Here is a 23322-nt window from a genome sequence, read left to right as displayed (position 1 = left end):
AGTGCTCTCCTCCTCTTCCATGGACTTAGCCCCGTCAGTCCCCGAAGTGTCCTCTCATTCACTATCTGTCTCTTCGGAAGTGTCCAGTCCTCGAAGTACTCTCTTCTGGTCTGCTGCTGTTCCACGTGTATCCAAATGGTGCCAATAGAATATGGGAGGTTCCCCATCTTCCAACTTGCCCCTCGGAGGAGCCTCAAAATCATCCAGTGGTATCTGGCTAGCTGCAGCCTCCAAGAACAACCCAATGGCATGATGCGGCATAAAAAATGTTTGGTGTTGAAGGGTCGTGAATTCCTCCATCCTGTCGGTGAGAACTGAAGGCCAATCATATACCATCCCCTGCATGATGCCATTCATAAACACAACCTGTAGCAATGCTATATCTAAAGCTCGAGTGGCACCTATCAACTTGCTCTTGATGACATCCATGATGCACCACCAGTGACCTTCTTGAATAAGGTCCCTGTGTAGCCCTCTGCACTTTGACCCCTGAACCGCTGCGTCCCTCTCCACAGGTGTAAGATCCCGCCATACTAGATCTATCCAATGCTCATTCCGTTCTCGTGAGAGTTTGTGGTTCTTGATCTCCACTTTCTTACCATCGGGGCCAGAGATGCCAAAAACCCTGGTGAAATCCCTAGGTTTAAAAGACATCGTCATTTGCTACTTCTTGTACATGAATGTACTTGTTCTGCTCCGCAGCTCCGCAAGCTATATGTCTTTATCATGGTGCGCAATACTGATTCAAACAATCGGATGGAGAAGATGGGAAGCTGGATGGCCCAATGTACCTGTGCCCGTATCAGAATCTACTTAATCTGGTCTGCCTCCGAGGTCTCCTGCCACCACCTTCGGCATTCACTCCCATAAAGACCCTCAAACTGGATGGTGAGATACGTGAGTTCCTCCCTGACCTTTTGCTTCTTGCTACTGGAACTCGATGGCCCTGCAATACGAATCCCAGATGCCAACACCCTTGAATTCTTTTCCATATTTGCCGCCAACTGACTCTTCCACTGCTTCCGTTTGCCTGCCGATTCCATGCGAAAACGACTTCTATTCCTTTATATAAGTTTCCACTATCCGTTACAAGAAAAACCCCACCCCACGGAAGAGGTAAAAGAAAATGTCATAACCGATTAGAGTACACTTTTCCGCGGAGAAATAAAGCAGCGGTTAACCTCGGGGGAATCTTGCAATGAAAAACAATACACAACCAACCAAGATGTCCCTCAGAAATTTCTCCCTTGGCAATGAGACACAGAACTCTAAGAATCGAAGATCACAGTGGTAGTCGATTTTTCTCAGGTTCAAGCATAGTCGGCTTGTCCAAAGTTCGATGTGTTCTAATATTCAAACCCTCCATCATGCAATCGCATCAAACAGCTCCAAGTTACCAAGCATGCACGGACTGTGTAAATATCCTCCCCGCGCTGAAGAAATGAGAAGCCTTTCTCAAAAGCAAGATGAAGACGACCTAGAAGATAAACAAGGAAATGCAAAAGCACTCGCACTCGAAGAAACCTGCTCGTAACTGGGGGAAAACTGCGGCAAAACCCAGCCCGCGGGAGGCGATTACACACACGGGGCAACAGTTGCCTGAGAATGAGTTGCTACACATATACGTGGAGAAGCCCATCACTCCAACAATGATAGACGAACCCTTATCCTTTATTCAAGGCAATAGGAGGTGACTGCAGACTTAAACAACTCATCAATAGAAATTACTATCCTGTGGAAGTGACACCGGTCACTCGGTGTTGGCACCCATGATCTTGCTGGTATGCTTATTGTGCTTGTCCTACTATTTGATGTGAAATGGTCATCGCATTCAACACAGTCTTAAGGTGAACCAGCCATAGCCCCAGGAAAGACAACTATTCATCAAGCCGTTTAACAAATGCTACAACATCCTCTGCTAGCTCAAAGGAAAGTGGGGAGCTCATAGAGTTGCTTCTATTTTGTTAAGTCCTTTCGGCAGCATGGTATTCTGCAGCTGAGTGAAGACTATGGAACATATCTGAATCTGCTTGCATGACCTCTCCAAGGAATAGATGTTGCTGAATGAAACTGAAGACGATGTGGCTGAATCTTACAACTGATGTCTGCTTTCACCAGATTTTCTTCACATATTCGCCTTGACATACCCGCAGAACAATCTTCTTAACTTCTCCCATGGAGAGTTATCCGCGGAACGATCTCCCACAGTCATGTGCTCACGGGGCATCTCCCGCAGAACAATCTCCCGCAGAGAGTTCCCTGCGGACATGTGCCCGTGAAACAATCTCCCACTGAGAGTTGCCTGCGGCCTTTTTTTTTTCTTTTTTCTTTTCTTTTTTTATTTCTTTCAAAAAAAAATCAAATTTTTTTTTTTTCAAATTTTATATATATATATATATATATATATATAAACAAAACAGAGGCACCTCAATTTCTCGTCGACGCATCACAGTCATTTAACAACGACAATGACGGAGGACTCATGCGAGTATTGGGCGACGGCGACATCGACGACACCTTTCTAGCTCAGTATATTTTCAATTTGGATCCGTTAACTGCTTGAGGCACCTCCTGTCCATCCAAGGTCAATAGTTTGATTGCTCCATTGTCACCAACTTCTCAGATCTGGTATGGTCCGACCCATCGCACCTTGAACTTCCCTAGTTTTATTTCATTGCGACCGTCATATTTCAATACTAACTGTCCCGGTTGGAATCTGCTACGTTTCAGATGCTTATCATGCCAGACCTTGCGTCTGCTCTGTGTTACTTCCGTCACCCACTGCACCAACAATCGCTTCTCCTCCAACTTATTCAAACTATTTAGTCGCTCCCGTAAGCTTTCCATGTCATCCAGCTTGTTTTCCAATGCTATTCACAGGCTCGGAATCATGAATTCCGCTGGTACTACCGTTTCCTGTCCAAACATTAACTAGAATGGTGTGTGCCCTGTCGTCACCTTGTATGCCGTGCAGTAAGCCCAAAGAGTGGCAGGTAAGTTTTCCTCTCAGTTAGCACCTTCAACCGCGCAGGATTTATAGATGATGGATACCAAGATTTTACTGGTAGCCTCGGCCTGTCCGTTTGCTATTAGATAGTACGGACTCGATAGCGAATGATTAATCTTGAACTGAGTGGTGAGCAGTCGAATGACATGATTAACAAAATGACCTCCCCTATCACTTGTTAATTGCAACGGAATTCCATACCTGGTAATGATCAGTTCATAAATAAATTTCACAGTGCTAACGGCCGAGTTATTTGGTAATGCACGTGCCTCCGCCCACTTGGTCAAGTACTTTGTTGCAACGATAATGTACCGGCACTATCAAGTCTTGCTCACCCTCAGTGGTCCAATAAAATCTAATCCCCACTGCTCAAAAAGTTCCTACGCATGGGAGGGGTTAAGTGGCATGAAGTCTCGTTTCAACGGCTTCCCGGCGCATTAGCAAGTGTCACATCTGACGACCCATTCCCACGCGTCATTGTACACCGTCGGCCACCAGAGACCTACAAGCAATATCTTCCGCGCAATGGTGTCGGGTCCCATGTGTCCTCCTGCGGGACCCTCATGTGCTTCTTTTAACACCTGCGGTACCGCTTCTTCTAACACACACCGCCGAAGAATATGATCCAGCACCATTTTATACAATAATCCGTTGATCAATTGAAAGGTACGGCTCCTGGTTATCAACTTGCGCCTTTCACTTGGTGGCATCCCAATGGGAAATTGTCCTGTTGATAGGTACTCGCCGATACTCCTGTACCATTCCGACAGTACTTCAATTTGAAACAGCTGCACGTCAGGAAAGTCGTCATTCACACCCTCCGCTGGTTCCCCTGTTTTGATCCGCGACAGGTGGTCGGTGCTGACATGTTTCTTTCCCAGCCGGACAATGATCTTGAAAGTAAATTCCTGCAACAGGAGTAGCCATCTGCTGATCCTCCCTTGGATGACAGGTTTATTAATCATGTACAATAGGGCTTGGTGATCAACATAGAACACAAACAGCGTAGCAAGCACATAATGATGGAATTTTTGCACAACATAGACCATTCCCAACGCTTCTCTTTCCATTGTGCTGTAGTTCTACTCGGCCTTTAATAACAACTGGCTGGCAAAGTATATCGGATGATCCAGTTCATGGTTACCTATCTGTGCCAAGGTCGTGCCGATCGCATAGTTGGAGGCATCCACATGAACATGAAACTCTTTATTCCAGTCCGGATACACCAAGATGGGTGCCATAGCCAGTCGTACCTTCAGCCCTACAAATGCCTCGTCCTAGTCTTTGTCTCATCTAAATGATTCCTCCTTGCAGATTAACCTGTCTAGTGGGTATGACACCTTGGAATAATTTTTAATAAATCTCCTGTAATAACCTATATGCCCAAGAAAAGACTTTACCTCCGTCACATTAGTGGATGGTTGCATTTCAAGAATGACTCACCTTGTCGAGGTCCATCTTTAATCCTTCCTTACAGACAATGTGTTCGAGCAGTCTTCTGTGCGGAACCATGAATCTGCACTTCTTGGGATTCAACGCTAGCCGCACTCTGCGACATCTTTCCATGCACTCATCAAGTGCTGCCAGGTGTCTATCGTTTGTGCTGAATACTGACCAATCATCCAGGAAGGCTTTGAAGTTTCCCACGGACATCTTGTCAAAGATATGCAATATAATCCGCTGGAATGTGGCCGACGCATTACACAACCCAAATGGCATCCGATTGTATGCATTAACTCCATCTTCGACAACAAAGGTTGTCTTCAATTTGTCCTCCTCCGCTATAGTGATTTGATTGTATCCGGAGAACCCATCCATAAAAGAGTAAATTTCATGTCCGGCGACCTCCAAAATGTTGTCTGTGAATGGAATCGGGAAGGGATCCTTGATTGTGACTGCATTCAGACATCGACGCATATCCGGATCTGAGTAGTATCCTTCTTTAGTGAGATGACTATCGGCGACACCCATTCGCTGGTCTGCACCTTGAAGATAATGCTACCTTCCAACATCCGGTTGATTTCCTCTGTAACCCATGCCACATAGTTCTTGTTCATCCTGTAGGGTCACTTCCGTACAGGTACAGCTCCTTCCATCAGCAAGATGCGATGCATGCACAATTCCGGCCGTACTCCCTTGAGGTCCTTGTATGTCCATGCAAACACATCCTTGTATTCCAAAAATATCTTGAATGTCGCGGCTTTGAGTATTGGATCCCAGTTATCTCCTACTAGTATGTTCTTCAGCTCTACCTCGTCCCCCAAATTCATTGTTTGCAGCATAGCTTCATTATACTTGATTGTCTCCCCCTTACTGAATGCATGGGCAGATGTAACATCCAACAGTGACTCCCCCTCCTTTACTTCAATAAACTCCTTTGGATATTCGTTCGCTCTTGAGCCTTCCTTAATCGACAAAACATTGCAGCTGTGAAATAATTCATAGTCCTCCATTTGCCAGTGGTAGAGACCGTTGACCAAATCCAAGTCGTCATCCGTTGATCCCCCCTCCAATCGCAAGACTCCCTCCTAATCCGGTTCCATCCGTTGTCTGCCTTCCTCCCCCTCTTTCTCAGAATCTAATGAGAGGGCCTCTTCCCCTACCATTTGGGTATGCAAATCAATGACAAATCGACGGCCTTTACTTTCCAGTGATAAAGTGTTCTTCTTCCAGTCGTGTCGGGCTCTTGCTTCGATAAGCCACCCACGGCCCAAGATGGCGTCGTATCCTTTTCTCTTCAATGGAATCACCACGAAATCCATTAGGAATGGCTGCGTGCCAATGGTTACCAGTTGTGCCATGAGAATACCCAGCGGTTTAATGCCATGTTGATCGGCTGTCAGCAGCTGAAATCTCGGAGGCCATAATGTCGGCTGTCCAAGCTTCCTCCAAGTTTCTTCCGACAATACATTTACGCTGGACCCTCTGTCAACTATTGTGTCCGTGAGAACATGTCCGAGGATCCCCATCTCGACGACTGCAGGGTGTCGTCCGGATCTCAGCACCAACAACATCTGATCTTCTCTGCCTTCAACAATCTCTTTTTCCTTCCCTCGACTTGGTTCTCCCGGTGACTTTTCCTTCCATCGACTTGGTTCTCTCGATGACTTGGGAACAAGCATAATATTTGAGAGAGCAGATAGGAGTTGAGGCATGGTGAGAAGCAAATCATTTATCTTTATTGGTACCTCCGTCTGCAAAATTTGTCGTACTATGTTTTGTTCCACAGAATTCCTTGTTGAAGTGCCGGTGGTGTCCTGAGGTGTTGCCACTTGGGATACTTTTTCAACCTCTGCCCGTGCTTCGGCAAATTTCCTCTTTTCTTCAGCGGGGTCTGGGTATTCTTTTGCTTGTTTCCGCGTAATTGCCAGAACTTTTTCCTCATCTGTCCCGACAGTGATTAAGTTCACTCCGGATTTTGGACACTTGGAGTCATCATGATTGCCGGGTCCGCACCATCGACACAATAATTGAGGTGTATTCGTCGTTGGACACTCCCGCACAAAATGCCCCCACAAGTTACATGTGCGGCACTGAACAATCGGTCGTCCATTTGCATCATACTGGTTTCGGCTTCTGCTCGTATTGTTGTTGTTATTGTTTGCATTATTATTGTTGTTCTGTCCACGTCTATTATTCCTGTATCTATCGAATGTGGCACCTGCACTATTATTGTTCCCGTTACTGCCCGACGAGGAAGCCTCCTGCGTAAGAAGCACCTACGAAGATCCTCTTGTCTTCATGTTAAAGGGGCACTCCTTTGTCGAATGGCCCATGATTTGACAAATGTCGCAGAATTGATTCTTTGGACAGGATCCTTTAGTATGACCGTCGGTCTTACACTTCGTGCACCACAGCTCACTGCCTTTTGGCTCCTTTTGCATGTTTTTAAACTCCATTATGCGGATCATGTCCTTCTATAGGGCGCGGACCTTCTTGCTACTGCCTTCATCATCGCTGCTATCTTCGTCGGAAGGCTCGTTGTCATCAGAATCAGAGGAACTAGTCTTCTTCTTCTTTGTCTTGTGCTCACTTTCGAGATTCAATGCTCTGTTATAGGCTTTCGTGTATGAAGACGACGACACAATTTTCATTTTCTTTCTTAGGTTAGGGCGTAGACCTTCCACGAACCACATTTTCTGAAGTCCATCCGCTGGCTTATTCTCCATTTTGTTTATCAAATCTTTTAATTTTCTAGCATAAATGCGGACAGTTCCGTTCTTTCCTTGCTTGGTATTGAAGATCTCTGCTACAATTTCATTATCGTCATGCAACAGTTGAAATTCGACCAAAAACTCTTTTTTAATGTTATTCCAACTGTCCAACTTCTGCGGATCTATACTGGTAAACCAGTCAATTGCCACACCTCGTAGGGTTGCCGGAAATTGCCTCATCCAATCGTCTTCATTAGTTATCCCATTTGCCCTCCAGATCATTTCACATGTTTTGCAATGTCGAATGGGATCGGCTGTACCATCGCCATCGAACTTTGGTAGTTTCTCTTTTGGCCTTGCCATCACAATTGGTTTTTCTAAACAGGCGTTGCTCGAGCCTGCAACACTGGCACTCTTCACTCCCACACCGGTGGTCTACACTCCCACACCACGGACTGCACTCCCACACCGGCAATCTCTTTCACACCGGCGGTCTGCACTCCAACACCGGCAGTCTCAACAGCTACGAACCTTGGTGAAGAAAAAGGATCTTCTGAAGTTGTCTTCCGCGGAAGTGTATCCCGGACAAAGAGATCACTCCACGCTCTTGCTCCGTCAGCACTTCGAGCCGTGCGAGTCGATGCTCTTCCGTCTGGATTCTCTTCCCTCGGCGAACACAAATTCAAAAACTCCTCTCGTGCTTCTTCCACCAATTCCACCCGTTGTCGAGTTTCCTCCAACAATGCCTCTGCACTCCTGTTTCCATCAACAATCTGCTGGAATCTCCTTCGGTAGTCTGCCTGCTGCGCCAGAATTAAATGTTCTTGTTTAGTACGGATTCCATCTTTTCCCTTGGCCTTATTTCGATCCTTGTTAAGCTGATTTGGCATTAATCTTCATTCCTCCCACCTTCCAAGTTCATAAGGCAACGGTGCCAAATGTTTACCGCATAGGTTAATTGAGAAACGCCCATAGACAATGAACAACAGAACTCTTTAGATTATTCGCATATCCCAGAATATTATATTATGCTTCATAAGATAAGATGAATGATGATTTACAATGATCCCAGATGGGATATAAATACTATCTGTCGAACCTTCTCGAAGGAGTCCATCAGCCACAAATATTATGTCCACTACAAACTATTTACCCGTCAGCTACAGAAACACCGACGACAATCACTCCGTCGGCTACAAAAATACCAATGACAATCAGTCGGCTAACACCACCTTGGCCAAGGTTCTAAAGTACAAGAACAGATCTCTGTGTAGTCAATGTCACCATGAGACTAAATGTATCATAAAGACCCCTTATTGGATGCCCACATCCTGATGGCATCATTATTCATATAGGATCATGTTTTGTCAAAAGCTTGGCTAGTACACATTATACCTCCCATAACTCTGTATTAATGATTCAAGTGGACAAGTATTCAATTGCTAGCTTGCTTCCCCAAAGATATGCAGTCCAAGATTTCACCCAACCAGAGGGCAAGAGTAGAACAAGACTCACAGTATAACATCATTTATCACTATAATAAAATATGATCAGATTCAATTAAACAGATTGATGTAATACACGACCTTAAGGAGTTGTGGTTTGGAAGGTGTTAATTTGAGTCATTAACATCAACATTTGAAAGAAAAAAATGCATGTGCAATGGAGGAGTTGTGGTTTGGAAGGCATTAATTTGGGCTTGGTGGTGAGGTTGTGGCCCCTTGATCAAACATTGTGAGTATTGACCCTGAACCTTGTTAGAAGTGGTGCTGCCCTCAAATCCCTGCTCAAGTTTTAAAAAAGAGAAAAAACAAGTGTTTCACATTGCGTTGGATTAAGTCTCGGGTTTTAAATTCTATAACTTTGTTTTGCAGAGTCATTGTCAAATATGAGAAATGCTATAATGGTGATACTCAAAAAAATTGGAAAGTATACATGATGAGTGTTTACCACATAGATTAATTAATAAATGCACACAAATAATGAACACGACAGCAGAACTCCTTAGATTATTCATGTATGCCAAAATATTACATTATGCTTTTTCAGATGATTTACAATGATCCTAGACGAGTTATAAATACTTTCTGCTGAACCTTCCCGAAGGGGTCCGTCAGCTACAAAACAATCCTAATCTACCCGTCGGCTACAAAATCTTTACCGATGACAACACCCTGTCGGCTACAATTTCTACCAACGACATTATCCCCCCCAAAAGAAAGAGTCGTCTCCGGACGACAATTAAAAAATATCCAAGACAGATTAACAAAACAGAATACACTAACTAGTCTCCAGAATGTATTGCATCTGCAGCCTCTGTGAACACCATACTGTCTCCTTAATCAAGCTAACCTTGATAGCCACCCGTGCCGCTTTCTCTACTTTCAACTGCTGGGTACCCTGAGTCAAGTGTCACTGAATTGCCTTCAACTGGATGATCAACTCCTCCCGAGCTCTCTATGCATCCACCAAGACAGTCTCACGTCCAACACCTACTCCAAGTGCCTCTGGCACACAGACACTCCATGCCTGCAGCAGCTCCAGGTCTCATCAACTGGTCACACTTCCTACGACTGATAACCGCATGGAACAAACCATTTTTGTGATTTTCTTCCAATTCCACACTCTTTCTAGCAACCACTGATGCTTCCCCTTCCCTTTGGCATCATCCGTTACTCATTCCAAACAATTTGAATCTGTCGACGTTTTTTTCTTCTTTTTTTAAAGAAAACCTCCACTTCTGACTGCTTCCTTCTGCCTTCATTCCTGCCAAGACGCCTCATTGCAACAATTTACTAATAGCCACAAGAATGCATTCCACGGAAGAATAAAACACCCTTGCCGAAATCATAAACACCTTTGCCGAGACCGTCCGCGGAAGAACAAGGTCAACACACAAAGAAGGTTAGCCGCGGAAGAGCTTAAGAAGGCATGGCAATTGAGAGCAATCTGCGGAAAGACAATCTAAGACATCCGCAGGAATCCAAGACAATCCGCAGAAGATTAGAAAATGTGTCCGCGGAAGCAAAATAGAGGCACCAACAGTCACCTACCCGCGAAAGAACAGTAGTGTTCGCAAAAAAGAAGACACCTACGGGAGAAGAAAGACCACGCGCGAAGAAACTAGGTTATCCGTGCGAGAGCATACACCCACGAAAGAGAAGTAGGTGTGGGAAAACAACCACCAAATCCTTAAGGCACGGCAAGAAGATATGGACAGGAGCCAGTCTGCAAAAGGACATAAAATATCCACTGAAAACATCCATGGAGGAGAAAAGCTATAATCTGCAGGAGAGAAAGGCTATAATCCACGGGAGAAAGTGTTTAGCCGTCGGGAAAGAAAAACTAAGGCCGCAGAAAAAACACCCGCAGGACTCCCCGCGGAGACATAGCCCGTGCGACACCCTGTCCGCGGGACCCCTATCTACAAGTAGACTTCTTCTTTTTTTTTTAAAACAAGAATACAACAACCTCAATTTTCCCTCTAGACTTCGCCATTCGATGACATGGGAGTCGTTCGGACTTGGCCATTCGACGATGACGAAGTCTTTCTGGCATGGTACATCTTCAACTTCGACCCATTCACTGCCTTAGACACCTCTTGCCCATCCAAGGTCCACAATTTTATTGCTCCATTGTCGCCAACCTCCCCGATCTGGTATGGTCCAACCCATCTAACCTTAAAACTTTCTCAGTTTGATTTCATTATGATCGTCGTACTTCAGTATCAACTGCCCTCGCTGAAACCTGTTCAGTTCTAGGTGCTTATCACACCATGCTTTGCATCTATTCTGTGTCACCTCTGTGGCCCATTGTGCCTGCGGTCGTCGCTCATCCAGATTATTTCTTTGCTATTGGCACCCTTCAACTAATTTTATAGTGCGGTGTATTCTTTTCTTTCTATGTGGTCCGTTCACCATGTATCGCACAATGGAATCTTTCATTTTTCTAGCTTTGGACTGTATGTTCTTCCCCTCAACTTCAGCCGCAATCGCCTTTCCTTCTTTCGCTTCTCTGTATTCCTTCGGACATTTATTTTCCTCTGTTTTCTCACCTTCATCGACCCTTAACATATTACAACTCGGAAACAATTCGTAGTCTTCTATCTGCCAATGGAGAAGGCCATTCATCGAGTCTAGGTTTTCGTCATTCGATCCTCCTAGTGTCAATACTCATTCGTCTGGTTCCATTCTCCTCTTTTCTTCGTCGTCACTTTCGTCTTCACCTTCTGAATCTGACGATGCTACCTCCTAACCTACCATTTGTGTGTGCTGGTCAATTATGAGTCTTTTGCCTTCGCGCTCCATTGATAGGGTATTACATTTCCAATCATGTTTTACTTTGCTTGCACAAACCAATTACGTCCTAGAATAACATCATATCCTTTTCTTTTCAATGGAATGACCACGAAGTCCAATAAAAATGGTTGTATTCCAATAGTTACCGATTGCGCCCTCAAGGTTCCCAACGATTTGATCCCGTGCTGATCTGCTGTGAGCAACTAGAATGTAGGTGGCCACAACGTCGACTTTCCCAACTTCTTCCAGGTATCCTCTAGTAACAAATTCACGCCAAACCCTCCATCGACAATTGTGTCTGTCAGAACATTTCCCAAAATCCCCATCTCAACGACTGCCGGATGCCTTCCCGTTGTGAGTGCCAGAAGCATTGGGTCTGTTGCCGTCGCTTCACTGCTGTCCCTTCCTGTGTCCTCCGTTGCTTTCAAAAATGGTGTATAATTCAGAATGGCTGTCCGTAACTAGGGCATTGTGAGAAGGTGGTCACTTATCTTGATCGGTACCTCCGTTTGTAAAATCTGTCGTACAATGTTTTGTTCTGCGGAGTTCCTTGCCGAGGTGCCGATGATGTCTTTCAACTGAGATGTCTTCGCCTGGGATGCCTTTTCAATTTTCGCTCGCGCTTCCCCCAATTTCTTCTTTTCTTTCGCCAGGTCCGGATACACCTTTGCTTGCCTCCGTGTAATTGTCAAAAGCTCCTCTTCGTCCGTCCCAACAGTGATCAAATTTACTCCAGATTTTGGACACTTGGCATCTTCATGATCGTCGGGTCCACACCATCTACATAATAATTTCGGTGTGTTTTCCATTGTACAATCCCGTGCAAAATGACCCCACAAATTACATGCTCGGCATTGAATGATCAGTTGTCCGTTTGCATCATACTGGATTCGACTTTGATTGCCATTGTTATTGTTGTTTTGCCCTCTGCTATTATTCCTGTATCCTCCCAACGTGGCACTTGCATTATTGGTGTTTCCGCTACTGCTCGACGAGGAAGCCTCCTGTGTAAGAAGCACCTGCGGAGATCCCTTCCCTCGGCGAATACAAATTCAAAAACTCCTCCCTTGCTTCTTCCACCAACTCCACCCGCTGTCGAGTCTCCTCCAACAATTCTTCCGCGCTTCTATATCCGTCAGCAATCTTCTAGAATCTCCTTCGGTGTTCGGCTTGTTGTGCCAGAATTAAATTTTCTTGCGCAATACGGATTCCATCTTTTCCCTTGACCTTATTTTGATCCTTATCAAGCTGATTTGGCATTAATTTTCATTCCTCCCACCTTCCAGGTTCATAGGGCAACGGCGCCAAATGTTTACTGCATAGATTAATTGATAAATGCACACAGATAATGAACACGACAACAGAACTCCTTAGATTATTCGCGTATGCCAGAACATTACATTATGCTTTTTCAGATGATTTACAATGATCCCAGACGGGGTATAAATACTTTCCGCCGAACCTTCTCGAAGGGATCCGTCGGCTACAAAACAATCCTAATCTACCTGTCGGCTACAAAATCTTTACCGATGACAACACCCTGTCGGCTACAGTTTCTACCGACGACAATGAGCTTCAATGAAGAAGCTTGGATTTTGCGTAAGTCAAGTTCTTGTAATGTCCCGGTCATAAAATAAATGTATTTAATTAAACCTTGTTAATGGGCCGATTGATTTAATATATCTCAGACCCATTTTTAATTTAATTGTTTCCGTAGATAAGTATGACCATTGGCTATCTTTGTACACCCTCGGAAGGTTTTCCCAATGGATATTTAAGCACATGTAAGTAGTCGCAGGTATGCATTCTGGATTATTTTCTTTGTACTACGAATTCCTATTGGGATTCTCTGTTGTTCACCATTTGGGAAGTAAAATACCTTTCCTATTTGATTTTCCGGTTTCGGTGGGATTCAACCCTCACCCTATTCCGTTCTACATTACTTGCTCAAATTTGGCAAATCCGCGCACCATCTTTGTTATCATTTATATATATAGTTATATATCTTTGGGTTTCCTTGCTCTGGCATTAATTATTTGGCAAATACATGTTTTGGCATCTTGTTTGTAACTCATTTTGCATTCACCGTGTGATTCCTGCATGCCCCGTAGCGTAACAAAACAAATCGTACAACCTTCAAGTAGAAACCATACGACCTCCAGAAGCGATCGTACAGCCTCCAAGTAGAAACCGTATAGTCTCCAGAAGCAATCGTACGACCTCCAAGTAGAAATCGTACGGCCTCCAAGAAACAACTGTACTACTACTGGCAGCTACCGTTATTCTGGCGTACACCCGAAACAGAACATCACAATTCTATTCTCTACTCCATTCCTTGGGAACATATTGATGCCCCTGACTGATATTACAAAATGAGCCATTCAATATTTTGCTAGCATTGATGTATCTACTTTATTTCTGTGTGAAGAATAACGTTGGAACTTGATACCCTATTTTGAGATGATGAAAGTTGATATGTTTTATCCTATTTTCAAATGACAACCACAAAAACAATGTGAGAATTCAGTTGAATTATCTTTGGTGTGGCCAATATTGAGACTATGGACAATGCAAGAGATGATCCTACAAAATCTAATGGAGGAATCTATTGGTGTTTTCCCACTAGTTGCATAGGTTTCTCTAACGATTAGCCAAGTCCTATTATCAAGAACCTTAGGTCATTGGCGCATGAATGAGAGATTGATCTCAAAAAAAAATCCCATGTGTTAATGTTATAGTTCAGTCAGATATAGTTTTTATTGAAAATATATAGATATATATGTGTAATATATTACTACAATTCTTCACATATATATTATTATTATTGTAAAATAAATTAAATTATAATATATATACATATAACATAACAATAAATTTGATAAATTACTAAAATTCAATTATTGTACAATAATAATAATAAATTACCGACTATGTCTGCTTTGACCAATTATTAGCTGAAAGTCTTATGCAAATCATGTTTGACATTATTGCTGTTAAAAGGGTGTGACTGGGAGCCACGTAACCAATGGGACGTGACTCCCCATCCAAATAATTATAAATGCTTTGCCTCGACCTACAGATATACAATTGTGAACACATAAACCATCAAAGTCTTCAATCAGTGTATAGTGCAGAGTTTGGCAATAAAATATATTTGCATTCAGATTAAATACTATTTTGTCTGTTATATATATATATATATATTGACATACCTGTGTAAGATTTTTCAGTCAAAGATCTTAGAGATGAATTTATAATCATAAGGAATATAAATAAAAGAAAAAGTTTTCTCATTCATAGATAAATCTGATATCCTTTACATGGTCTCAGAGCAGCATAATTTACCAGGGACTTGTGAGATTTTGCACTGGCAGGTATGGCTGGACACATTCTACCATGAAGAGGAAGCCACCAAGGGCTACGTTATCGCTGCCCTGAAGTTTGAGGATGCACTGCCATAGCAAACTTCACTTCTGCAGAGGGCAGTGAAATGTAGGAGACCATTTTGCTAAGCCGCCACTCATAGTCTGAGATCGTGAACATGCTCCGAAAGCACACCTACAACGAAGAGCTTCAATAGTCCAAGAAAGACAGCAATGGAGGTTCAGGTACTCATACTGGAATAGTAGACAGAGCTACGTGCTGCCTAAGGGATGGCGCGGGTACATTAAGACAAACCTTAATGTATAGCATGACCTCCTTCAAGATGGGGATACCGTGACCTTCAAGCATAGCACTGGCAGGTATGGAAAGTTGTGCATCAGATTCCACCGGTGTCCTTGCAATGCCCTAATGAGACTCGTGAACCTAGTTCGACTATTTGTTTCTCATTCACTGAGCAATTCATTGGACAGTGGGCACCAGTGTTCATCTCATCCGCGGCAGATCATAGACCATCCACATTGTCTAAGTGCACACCTCATGATTTAAGTGCTTATGGTACCCATTATGTAAACATTGTCATTGATGTCAAAAATGACCAAGACACATAGCATCATCAAGGTCAAAGGAAATGGAAGATACATATAAATAATGACAGTTGGCAACTAAAATAAAAGAATGAACAAACAGTAGTAATATTTGCTGGCAGATATGAAGTAATCATGAATCTGAAAGAAGTGATGTTGCAGATGTATTACAATGTTTATCAGACAAGTCACCGTGAAAGCCACAACAAGACTAAACACAAGCCACACAAGTCCCCGTTGAATGATTAAGACCAGACCTGGTGAACTAAGCATGATGAGTGCTACATTGATAAAGACATGAGGTTTCAAACATATATATAAGACGTGAAAATGCAGAAATACCTGGACGTTATTAACTATAAAGTAACTAATGCAGAAGACTTCAATACAGATGCAAATTTCTATCTCTTGCAAGCAAAGTTTGAACAGAGAAAAAAAAATCATTCAGACAATTCATCTCAGTGATTACTATTGGAATGAACAGATTTACTAAGTAATAGCAGTGATGAGAGAAAATTGAAAAAGGAGCCCCAATAGATTATGAGATAATCGACTCGCTGGTCAAGGAAATAATTAAGAGCTAATATAAGGAATGGTCTTTATATTATGCGATTCAGAAGTTACGACTTATGAAGGATATTATCGCTGGCAGTCAAAGAAGCCCAATACACATGATGTTCGAATGGAAAAGTACTATAGACACTATGACAGCAAGAAGCAAAAAGTTTACCTTGACTTGAACGGTGTTATAGGCAACATCTATAGTGCCAAATGGTAATGAAGTTGACCGTGACAATGTATAGTAAATACACGTCTGCAACAAAGTCCATGAATTCTGATACGATGGAAGCAGTGTGAGATGTGCGGTGATGCAACATACGTCAAATATCAAACAAGTTAGCAACAAACGTTGGCAAAGAGAAATGTTATATACGTTGAAGCTTTACTGATAACGATGGCAAAGACAATGTGTACAAGTTGAATCCAAAACTGTATAATCTCAATAAAAAGGAAGAACTAGCGATAATCTGAAGAGCGACAAGTAGAAGAACCATGTAAGACGCAGGTCTGCATATTAAGAAATGCATTAGCACCCAAGAGTTGGTACGATTAAAAAAAAGGAATCGGAGACAAAGTTGATTAAAAGTTGACGGAAAACTTCTATATATCAAAGCAAACATGACATGCGTTAAACAGAGTATCTATGTGCCAACGTTATGTAATGCAAGAAAGACGAATGGTCAAATTCATAAACCAGATATATTTTCCATCGGAAGTTTAGAAAATGGATCTTCTAGTGATGCGCCTTTCAAAGTCACAATAGAAGTACAAACAGAGAGGCAACTAAGGAGTGTGTAACATGGAATGTTAAAAGATTATTAAGATCAGCGGTGAAGACTAGCAGATATCAAAGGTGTTAATTGAAATACAAACCGATAGTTACTCATCAAGCATATGCATTAAGTATTAGGAAACGATATGTATTGCAGACAAAGACAAAATCCTGCTGAGTCATCTATTGGAGGTTTACGGTAGTAATAGGCAATAAATTTGTATCGATCTGTAGTTTAAAAGATTCACATACGCAGAGAAGAGTTTAAAATGATTATATGGCTATAATGAGGACTATACGAAGATAGAAGGATAGAATATGAAAGAAATATCATTAAGATGTGATTAAAATATAAATCATATTATATGATTAGTTAAAAACTTAAAAGTAAATTTTATTAAGGAAAGACACAACCTTTGAGTATTGAAAAGCTACGACTCTTTATGAAAAGATATTTAAGAGATACAAAAGGGAAGATGTTAAAAATATATAGAAATGGAAGACGAATAATATATGAACGGGGTGTGGTAATAAAACTGGAAGTGTGAGAAAAGAATACACAGTGAATGAATACATGGACGAGTAAAAGGAGTAAAGCAATATAAATATATATAGATAATCAGATTTCCAATCTGATTTATATATGAGTGCAGAAAAGAGTATGAAGTCAGTTTTTGAAGAATTTATCAAAGCATAAAAGAATGATATAAAAATTAATTAAAGACTGACTTCAAGAAAGGGGAGGAGTTTAATAAAAAGGAATGTAATAAAAGGTTTCCATCATCAGTTGACGATAGCAACATAATCAAGGTGGATAAAGTCTGTTTGCAGTGGGTTGGTGCTCGCAAAGACAAGCTGTGGGGAGTTGGTGCTTTCAGTAGGTCGGTGCCTACAAAGTATGGGAGTTGAAGCTTCTAGTGAGTCGGTGCTCATAAACATAGAGGTCATAGCCTCTAGTAGGTTGGAGCCTACAAACTACATTGTAAAAGAACAAGGTTTATATAAAAGCATTTATTGTCATGATTTTCTCCCGCATTGGGTTTCCACGTAAATCCTTGTGTTATTGTGTTCAAGTGCATAATTGTTAATTTCATTATTTGAAGTTATTAAAGCAATTGTTCAGATTAAAGTTTTAAATTGACAAAATTATTATTATATTGATACACCCCCCCTCTCAATATAATCATGTGCTCTTCAACCCATTAATGAAAACTGTTCCATATTCCAGAAACCATTTGATGGTGGACATTTATGACATGGAAGGAGAAGAATTAGCTTCCTCGTCACCTCAACCTCCTCCTCAAAACATTATGCTTTTTGGAGTAAACATTAGACGATCCTCCTCTTATCTTAAATTTCCTCCATTGGAGAAAGCAAACGTCAAAGGACCAGTGAGGAAGCCTTTAGTAGTTCATGTCGAGTTAGTAGTTCATGTCGAGTGAACACACTTTGATTAACGACGTTGAGAACAATATGCATAATGTCAAAGCGCGAAAGACATTCAAGATTATGAGGAAGTAAACCACAACCTTGAGAAGTTGGAAAAATATGCATAATACAAAATAATATTTATCAGCCATACCAATTATGAACAGATAATACCTAACCATCACATATCATAGCCATTGTTCATGAAAATCAAAGCTCCAAAAATAATATTTTGATCAGAAATGGGGCAGCTCCACATCAAAACTGTTTATTGGTTCTTAATATACAAATCCCATGCATTTGTGCTGGGCAGCTTAAATTCTCTATAACCAAAAGGCATTGAGGCATGTGAGTTGCACTTGGCAGTAGACCAAATTGAGATCAAACATTCTAGAAACCTTTAATTATTACACATATATGATGCTCAGTAGGAGTTGGCATTGATACAAAACTCACTGTGAAAGATAAGAGTTGAGGGTATTTTATGCACTCATAAGATGGACTTATCAGTAGTGATGGAAGGAGGGATCTGACAGTACAATCACCAAATCCAGAGGAGGAACAAAAATGAGGTTGATTTATGAGGGTCTGGGTCTGCTTGTAAAACTCAAAATAGAAGATAGAACCTGTCTCTATACTGATTGTAGTCAATATGATCTTCTTAGCTGCAGTCATTCACTTCCCTGTATTACTGATGCTAATTACTCAGCTATGATTTGAACTTGCTGCTTAAAATGGAATTTGAGTTGTGTTTATGCTAAAGAAGCAAATTTGACTGATTTCTTCTTAAACAGATTTATGCAACTAAGTGTAGATTAGAGCTTGCATTAAAGATAGTAATAAATTTTGAAGAAATTAGTGAAGGTGAAAATATTACAAAAGCCAGATAGAGATCGCTGAGATTTCAGACTTGATAGAGTACTAGCTGCTACTTGCATCTGTATGAAGGAACAAGTCCAGGATGGTCATTTTCATTGTAGCATGCTTCACCAGCATTCCACATCAACTGAGAACAGAAGTGTGACTTCAAACTGTTTGTGGAAGAAGTATATGTTATCCAGAATCTCTAAATTAAATCAGTCTCTATTGGCACGGGAAAATAGGTAGGGTGGACGGAAGTGATAAGAGAATATATATGTGGGTTAGCTATGCATAAGTTTAATACAAAGATCCCACCACTAAAAAACTGCAGCTATGTTTCTTATTTATGAGACCAAGATTTATGTGGAGCCCATCAGTTCTTGTTGGTATAAATAGTGAAGTTTGGATATGCTTCAAGAAGTAACTTGGTTAATAAACTTATGGGATATTGGGATTCTAAGAGATGTAGGATATGATGAGGCTGAGTAACATATTCAATGTTTATAATACCATCAAATGAGTCCATAACACAAGGGTAGCTCTACAAACCTGAATATGGGAGCAATCAAACTACACAATATCCCTACTGTCTGAAACCACTTAATAAATCTATACAAAGAAAGGATTAAGTGTGACATTAGAGTGGGGATTTTACATTGTGGGGGGGAATAATAACCAATGTTCCATTCCCATAGTTTGACAAATGCTTATGTGGAGGTATTTTCTGATTTGATACGTATGGACCTCATTGGAGCAATTTGTAATTTGTATTAGTATTTATTACTCTTAAGTATTACTGTATTACATTTGTCTACTCACTGTAGCCTCTCTTGTATTTGCATTTATATATGTACTATAAAAAGCTATTTGCCTTGGTCTTGTCCTTCCTTTCTAGAGATGTTCTTGCAGAAAAAAAAGATTGGTACATTAGGCATGCTACCAGATATCGTGCAGGACTGAATCTTATGACAATATCTCCAAAATAAGTTATTTGATTATCTACTAGATAAAGTGAGGCTCTTGAAGCAAAAATCATTGGATGATTGAGATTATTGAGTATCCTTCTATATCAAGAGGGAGCATGACGGTTCATTAGAGGCAACCTTGGACAAAGAGAGGGAGGAGATAGAGGATATGCTTCATTTAACCTGAGGGAGTCTAACATTCAACACTTAATCAAAGGTAAATTTGACCAAGGAGCATAAAAGTTAATATCAGATTCAAAGGGAATTTTGACACTTTGACAAGGAGGTCAAAATGTTAGTGTTTCTTTGTGAAGAAGAAGTTCCAAGTGAAATCCCTCGTAATAAATTCTTTTCTATGAGAGATAAGTTTGAGGTGAAAACCTTAGTGTCTAATATGGTTCATGGTGGATGTCATGAAAACACCACATGATAGTATCTGTGGTGACTTCATGCATGTATAGGCCTACCCCCTTTGTACATCATAAGAAAGTGACGACTTCCAAACGATTATCACTTGTATTTGTAGAAGTTATTGGAAGGTGATGATCTTACAATAACTTCAATCATGATATACATTCTCTATAAATTTTGAAACAGATCATGATGGATTATACCTTGTAAATCAACAACTACGTGTTATATGTCATTCAATTGACTCTCTATGAGTTGTTTGTATAGATATAATTTTGACTACTTCGTGAATATCATTTGTTGATATTTTACAGGCCATTACTCAGAGTGTTTGGTGAATATCATGTGGTGATATTCTGAAAGGCCAAAACTCGTGATATCAAATGTGATATCAAAATGGTGGAGGTCTTCTGACCAAAGATATCCTTTAAAATGTGTCTTTTCTAATATTATCAATGATGTAATAGCTATCTAAGTGTTTATCCTTCTAAACTAAGAAGGAGTATTAGTGTTATAGTTCAATCGGATAACGTTTTTATTGATAATATATAGAGATATATGTGTAATAAATAACTATGATTCTTCATAAATATACTCTTATTCTTATTGTACAATAAATTAAATTATTATATATATTCATGTGTATGTATATATATAACATAAAAATTAATTTGATAAATTACTAAAATTAATTATTGTACAATAATAATAATAAACTACCGACTAACTTATTTCTACTTTGACCAACTATCAGTTGAAAGTCTTATGCAAATCATGTTTGACATTATTGTTGTTGAAAGGGTGTGACTAGGAGCCATGTACCCGGTGGGATGTGACTCCACGGTGGAGTCACTCCCATCAAGGACATGACTCCTTGTCCTAATACTTATACATGCTTGGAGATACCAATATAGGTAGAAACAAGTGAGGGTTTGAGGACACCCCGTGTTCACTTGGATGTAGTGGGCTTGGACATGGTGGTTACAGTAGATGCAACATTTTTAGCAATGCTAGTAGCTGAGGAGTCGAGCAGAGCAAGTAAATCTCAGAAGTTGAGTACATACTTGAGTACGAGGTTTAACTGCACACCAGCACCACGAGCGTCAAGCATTCTCACACCTGTGCCAGAAGTAGCCCTGGAAGGAGATCTTGTAGGCACGTAGACACAGGTTGAGGAGAGTCACCTGACGCAGATCAATGAGATACCACATTTTTCCACGCATAGCACTACTGAGCAGATGGTAGAAGTAGTGAAGACGGCTATGGGTATCCATCAGCCTACAGTGGGGCCAGAGACATCAATGGGAGAGCATGTTGAGACATTTCTTGCTGATATACTGACTCGGGCTCGCCAAGTGGTGATCTCTACGCAGATACATGCATTGGATTCAGTAGTAAAGGAGTTGGAGCACATCATATCCTTCATGAGAGTAGGGTGCTCAGTTGTCTTTTTAGTCTGTTTTGAGGAGTGCAAGTGGCCTAGAGTAGAGAATTCAAAGATGCGCCAAGATTGGGCCACTACCAGAGAGCCAAGTATGGAGAGCAACATAGAGGCTCTAACTCGAGATAGTCCAAATATACCAAGATGCTTATATATATATATATATATATATATATATATATATGAATTTTCAAATATATTCATCAATTCTACATTCATCACAACATACTTTAAAATCATCAATTTTTGTTGTCAGTAAATGTATAATGTAGCCAACGGGTAGAATAGTATCCAAACGGGCGCATGACGCTTGAGTCACCCCTTTGGAAAGGTATATGTACACGTCCGAGATGGACTTTTGGAATCATCGATACATCATTGTAATCATTGTAATCGAATTGTAATCTGCAAGTGCATACATGAATAAAGTACTTGTTCTGCATTGAGTCGTGTTATACATGTGTTAAACTTCTTACCCTATGCGGTAAACATTTGGCCCGATCAGTTAGTACTGAAGTATAATGGACAAAATGAAATCAGGCTGGAAAAATTTAAAGTCAAATGGGTTGGACCATACAAGATACGGGAAGTTGGAATAACGGAGCAATTAAATTATGGACACTGGACGGAAAAGAGATTCCAAATGCCGTAAATGGATCAAAGCTGAAAATATACAGGGAATGGAAGGATTCTCCGCGGACAAATAATTGAACGAAGAAAAAATGTCTGTAAATAGTGTATATATGTATAATATTAAAGTCGAATATAGTTTAAAATATCAAGTGATAAACTGTAAAAGTATGAAGTGATAAAATAATGAAACATGAAGAATAAAACATATTGGAATTTTGAATATTAAATGGGGGAAACAAAAGCCTCTAGCACGACCATAAAAGACATCATCAGAAGAAAAGGTATGAAGAAAAACGGAGCAAAATAGCAAAATAATAATAAAGGGAGAAAACAATAATAAAGTGAGTTTACAAAGAATGGAAAAGGAGTCTTTGATGACCGTACGGCATTCCTTTATGACCATACGGACTCAAGGCTTAGACTATAATAAAGACTGTACGGCTAATTGGATGACTTGAAAATACTAGAGGAGAACCGTACGGCCTTGAAGGGAATTGGGAAGTAGTTTGCATAACCATACGGCCTTATTGGACAACCATACGGCACCAAAAGAACTTGTGCTGAAAATAAAATAGAGTTTTACATGATCGTACAGCCCCTAGATGACCGTACGGTCTTGAGGCTTTTGTGTTTTATAAATGAAACTGTACTAGACCATATCGTACGGTGGAATTAGAGGAAGACCGTATGGTCCTAAGGCAAGTCGAAACACAAAGAACCATTGATGTTTGTACGGCCCTTGACATAAGTAAGGGATTAAGCAGAGCAACAAAGACCATACGGCCTGTTCGTACAGATTGGGGGACAAGTAGAAAGTGAAAAA

General features: G+C 40.9%; 2 protein-coding genes and 1 pseudogene across 2 annotated transcripts in view; 2 read left to right on the top strand and 1 right to left on the bottom strand.

The window, feature by feature from the left end:
• LOC149580713 (uncharacterized) overlaps nucleotides 1–23322 on the bottom strand; it is a 124278-nt gene that overhangs the window by 67081 nt on the left and 33875 nt on the right. The window lies entirely within an intron of this gene.
• Nucleotides 1–23322, top strand: part of LOC149580714 (MLO-like protein 1) — a 155423-nt gene that overhangs the window by 99585 nt on the left and 32516 nt on the right. The window lies entirely within an intron of this gene.
• Nucleotides 14780–18155, top strand: LOC149580715 (B3 domain-containing protein Os11g0156000-like; annotated as a pseudogene).

This window comes from Cupressus sempervirens, chromosome 1, assembly GCF_028749045.1.
Source record: "Cupressus sempervirens isolate cs-2001-9-10 chromosome 1, ASM2874904v1, whole genome shotgun sequence".
Taxonomy (NCBI): Eukaryota; Viridiplantae; Streptophyta; class Pinopsida; order Cupressales; family Cupressaceae; genus Cupressus; species Cupressus sempervirens.
Note: the sequence above shows the minus strand (reverse complement) of the source record. Positions and strands in the feature narration are given on the sequence as shown.